This window comes from Lolium perenne, chromosome 1 (assembly GCF_019359855.2).
Source record: "Lolium perenne isolate Kyuss_39 chromosome 1, Kyuss_2.0, whole genome shotgun sequence".
Taxonomy (NCBI): Eukaryota; Viridiplantae; Streptophyta; class Magnoliopsida; order Poales; family Poaceae; genus Lolium; species Lolium perenne.
In genome coordinates, this window is record NC_067244.2 from 122,135,200 (window position 1) to 122,140,489 (window position 5,290).

Here is a 5,290-nt window from a genome sequence, read left to right on the forward strand (position 1 = left end):
GCATACACAACTAGCTGCTCCATGTAAAAAAGTTATTAGAAAAAAAAAGAGAAGGGATCCCACAAATATGACACTATGTATCTCTTTCTCTCTCCAAAAAGCATGTTTTTAAGGCTTAAGATCCCACTTCCTTAAGGGGAGGCTGCCTCCTCATCCGAACCTACTTTGGACCACCCAAACCTAGTTAAAGGTGTGAGGCAGTAGCTCTAGGGCACTGCATTGGGCCTGCCCTCAGTCTCCTGCACCTGCAAGGCTGCAAAATTCTGATCTGGAAGAGTTCGGAAGATGAGAAGGAAAGAAAAGGGTGACTTTTTTCAGGTATGAAATCTCCCCGAATTAGAGCAGTGAGGGAATTGTTCTTCTTACATCACAACATATATGTACTATTGAGTATGGACACAAGGAATCAACGTCGTTGTTGCCACCAGCAAAGGTAATAAAGCTAGAGCAGCTACTCACGCCACAATGACTGAAACGGGAAAGGCAGAGGCGGAGAAGAGCTTTCTTTTAGTCGAGTCAGCATGATGTAATAATCATGCATTAATTAACATATGGTATGATCAGAGTCACAGCAGAGACGATCTGCTGGTTGTTCTGGGCGTCGACATCTAGCTAGCGGCACACGATGCAGAGGACGACGGCGATGATCACGATCAGGATGAGGAGCGGCAGGGATATGATCAGCACGAACTCCATCCGCTCTTGCCTGCAAAATGGAAGAGACGATGAGAAATTAAGATCGATTCTTGGTTTTTCACATTGATCAACAAATAAATGCCACTCTCGAAAGGGTGGAGCAAAATGCCTTGCTGTTGCCTTTCTCACCCTAGCACCCCTCTCCTTCCTGAACTGCTGTGATACAACTCGTGGATCCGGTGAAGAGCAGGCAAGGATTCTCTAATCCTGCAGAATCATTTATTTACGCAAAGAAATTGGTTATTTCTGACACATTTTTAGGCCGAAAGGGATTCATTTTCCTGACCCACAACAAATCCCTCTAAGGATTGCTCCTACTTGTCCTCCATCTTCGCTTCTTCAAGGCATGATCGAAGCTTGGATGCTCAGCAAAGGGCAAAGGCGTTCCCTTTGCTATTATAGCAAAGGGCAAAGGCATTCCCTTTGATATAGCAAAGGTGGAAGGATCTAATTCGGTTGAATTACTACATCAATTATCAGCGACACGAATTGATTCGATTCCTCATCCACGTGCACACAAGTCAAACCTGGCTAAAGCTTTTCCAGAACAAAACAGGGTACAAAGGATTGCAGGCGATGGGTCTATAGGTTCATGATCCGTTAATTACCGAACCTCTCTTGGATTTGGCTGAGATTAGAACATCTGCTAGTGCCCTTCCGGCCTCGAGAAATTAGTCGGTGCTAGTACTCACTACAGCAGCTGCGCATGAGGTGTCTAATTCGAACTGAATATGCTACTAGTAGATAGCAAGCCACTGAGCAGTGTTGACTGGATGAGTGCAGAAGCCAATCAAGATGGGAGTCATGCCATGCGCGAGCTTTGAAATTCGCTGAGGAATAAATCCAAAAGAAAAAAAATAAACGCCACAAGATTTGACAGGGACAACAGAGAAACTATATAGAAGTGTACCTGCGACGAACCGAGCTGCCGATCGATCCGGCGATCTTGTTGCTGCTCCTGGCGCCCCTTGATCTGCTCGAGAAGAGACGGAGGGGAGTAGTAGTAGGGGGGGAGAAGGGGGCAGAGGAGGAGAAAAGCAGGTGGTTTGGCTGGTGCGTGTGCTAAACTAATCGGCTAGAGTGGGGTGGAGAAGAAAGGAGAAGCGGAAAGACGCGTGACGTGTGGCTCGCGGTCGCGAGTGTGAACCGAGGACTCCGGCGCCACTGGCCTGCCTGAACCCTGACGGTGACCGTCGGAGATGTTTGGGTTCGGTGGTGGACGGTGCCTTCGCCCTTGGCCGATCGGGCGTTTGGTTGGACGGACGGACAGACGTGAACACTGAATACAGATTACAGACCACAGACAAGAGCGTAATTAGAGATCCATGTCTTGCTTTGCTGTTGCCTCACCGGTTGTAGCCCAGCTCCTGTGCTGTGTGAGACCGTGAGCTTTACATTTCTGTTCGAGTTTGGTACTAGAGCCGCTTGTGGTTTTTTAATTTTCCTGTAAGCACTCCAGCTCACTCTATTGCTTTCTTATCATCAGCAGGGCCAAGTGCCACTTTTCCAATTACACTCTGCTGAAAGCATGGCAAACAATCGGAGAAATCCGTAGACAGCTTTACATTAAACAACGGTAGTACGCGCTACCGCACTCCACACGTACGCACACATGGATCAATCGGCAATACATTTCACGTCGATAATCAAGCTAGAAGAGAGAAAGAAAAAGGTATAAAATCACATCTTGACCAATGCGCAACGGCAGTACGACAAAGCAAACAAGACTACGAGACTACTACATGATAGGACGGGGAGTCCGTCCGTCCTGCCGGCGAACGGCGAGATGGTTAACCTAACGGCAGATGATGCAGAGGATGACGGCGATGATGATGACCAGCGCCACCAGGGGCAGCGATATCACCAGTACCATCTGCATCTTGTCGTCTGATTTTGCGATGCGCTGCGGATATCTGTGCGGTGGCCTGCAGAAATGAGAGGAGACGAAAACATTTCACTGACGCGCATAGGGAGTACAGAGCAGTACTGATTGTCAAAAATATACATCAGCTCAGCTCACATAAAAACAGCCGTAGCATGCACGTACCTGAAACTGAAAGTGTATCCCCTCCTGAGTCCTGATGCTGTGCTCGAGATATCGATCTCTCCCAAGGTGGCCAGGTAGCTGATGTTGGTGAGAAGCTTGACCACGAGGATGAGGCGGAGCGAAGAAGACAGTGGGGCTAGTTAAATGGAGGTAGGACGGAGCGGGGAAAGCGAAGGAATCGATAGAGGGGAATGGTTTGCGCTGGAAGCGTCCTTGGTTAAGTACCGAGTCGAGAGAATCAAAGCAGCGAAAGGCGACGCGTGCCGCTGGCTTTCCGTCGTTCTATCTCCATGTCGGCATGTTTAGCTCTCCGGAAGCATCTGAAATTGTGCCAGACGTACGCATGCTCGCCGACTTAATCCACTCGCCCGGCAGTGTCGCCCGGTGGTCCCTTTTTTCAAGTACTGTTTTGGCTTAGCTCGGGCCTACGATTACGAAATGCTTCAGAAAAGGTGCCTGGAGTACAGCACACACCCCTCTGCGAATGTAGTGTGCCTCAAGAGAGATGTCAAAATTAGTACTCAGCTCCGTTCTATAGAATGTACAGTAAGACGTTGAGAGTTTCTCGGTCAATTTTTTTCTGCACTAGGAAATAGAGTGATTTTCCGGTTTTGCCCCTCCACGACCGAGTCAACCCCTGATAGATTCACTACTACCTCCGTGCTAGTTCATAGGGCTTACACGTATCTCTAGATTCTCAATTTAGCCAACATAATAATAATTGTATAATATAAAAATTATATCATTAGAAAGTAGAACACGTGAGCTTTCTAATGATATATATTTTGTAATATATATCTTCTATTATTATTGTCAAATTTACGACCTAGGGACACGCGCAAGCCCTATGAACTGGGACGGAGGGAGTAGATCGTCTAGAGTAGATCTTAGCCGGGTAGAATTGGAATACTGCGGGTGCTGTGAGTTTACCTTGTCACTTGGAGGAGGAACTCGCCGATCTGGACATGGCGAGGACGGCGGTGCGTGGGCGAGGTGGTGGTGATGCTTCCCGTCGGCACTGCACTACCCTGATCGGTGGGTTGTCTAGTGGGGCGAGTGGCAGCTCAGGGCAACCTCGTACTGAGTGCCACTGGCCCCCACCACTCTATATAGTGCAGGCGACAGGGGCCCACCAACCAGCGAACGGTTGGGCACCCCCGATCAGGGCGCGGACGAGGTCAAGGGGTCGTGCCAGTGCCGTTCGGCTCTGGTGCGGTGGAGATCAATCCTAACATTCTCCCCCTTGATCTCAACTTTTCTTTTAACTTTATACTTTCACTTTATTCATTTCATTTTGGATGAGTCCATAGGGCATGTTTCATCGTCACAGCTCTATTGCCGATAGAATCAGACAGCCACAATACACTTCTCTGTTTTGAAACAAATTCTTTTACTTTTGGGCCTCTTATGATCCAGGATAGGTAAGACTTTCCCTTAAACCCATGCCGGCTACGTGCTCCTTGAACACGCTGGGTGGTAAGCCTTTCGTTAGCGGATCCGCAAGCATATCTTTTGTCCTTATATGCTCGAGACTTATTGTTTAATCCTGGACCTCGTGTTTCAGAACATAATACTTAACCTCAATCGGTTTCGTAGCTGTACTCGACTTGTTGTTGTGAGCATAAAATACTGTAGGCTCATTGTCGCAGTATATCTTTAGTGGTTTGTCAATACAATCTACCACTTTTAAGTCGGGTATAAATTTCTTTAACCATAATGCCTGCCCCGTGGCTTCATAACATGCTATAAATTCTGCATGCATACATCGTGGATGATGCAACTATCGTCTGTTTGGAGCTTCTCTACGAAATAGCTCCCCCTGGGAGGGTGAATACATATCCAGATGTGGATTTTCTATCAACTTTATCCCCCGCAAAATCTACATCTAAATATCCTCTTATTTCTAGGGAATCAGATCTTCTGTATGTTAGCATGTAGTTCTTTGTGTCTTTCACATAACGCAATGCCTTCTTTACCATTTTCCAGTGTTCAAAACCTGGATTTTCTTGATATCTACCGAGTACTCCGGTGATAAATGCTAAGTCAGGGCGAGTGCACAGTTGTGCATACTGTAGGCTTCCAATGGCCGAAGCATATGGAACCGCTTTCATTTGATCGAGCTCGTATTGATTTTGGTGACTTTGATGTTTCCCAAAACTGTCGCCCTTGACTATAGGGGCAGGTGTGGCACTACACTTATGCATATTATACTTACTTAGAATCTTTTCTAAATAAGCCTTTTGCGATAGTCCTGATACTCCATTGTTCCTATCTCGGTGAATTTCTATGCCCAAAACATATGACGCTTCACCAAGATCTTTCATATCAAAATTTGAGGACAAGAATTTCTTTGTCTCTTGCAGTAGACTAACATCACTGCTGGCAAGCAGAATATCATCCACATACAATATTAGAAATATATATTTCCCACTTTTAAACTTTGCATAAACGCAATTGTCCTCAATATTTTCTTTAAATCCAAATCTCTTAATTATCTCATTGAACTTTAGATACCACTGTCTGGAGGCTTGCTTTAATCCATAAATG

General features: G+C 46.4%; 1 long non-coding RNA gene across 1 annotated transcript; it reads right to left on the reverse strand.

The window, feature by feature from the left end:
- Nucleotides 1-293: 293 nt before the first annotated feature.
- On the reverse strand, nt 294-2,951 carry LOC127300632 (uncharacterized). The gene is made up of 3 exons (XR_007851425.2): nt 2,744-2,951; nt 1,607-2,621; nt 294-706 (listed from the first exon to the last, which is right to left on the reverse strand). It is a non-coding gene; the product is annotated as an uncharacterized lncRNA (long non-coding RNA).
- Between the last annotated feature and the right edge of the window lie 2,339 nt (nt 2,952-5,290).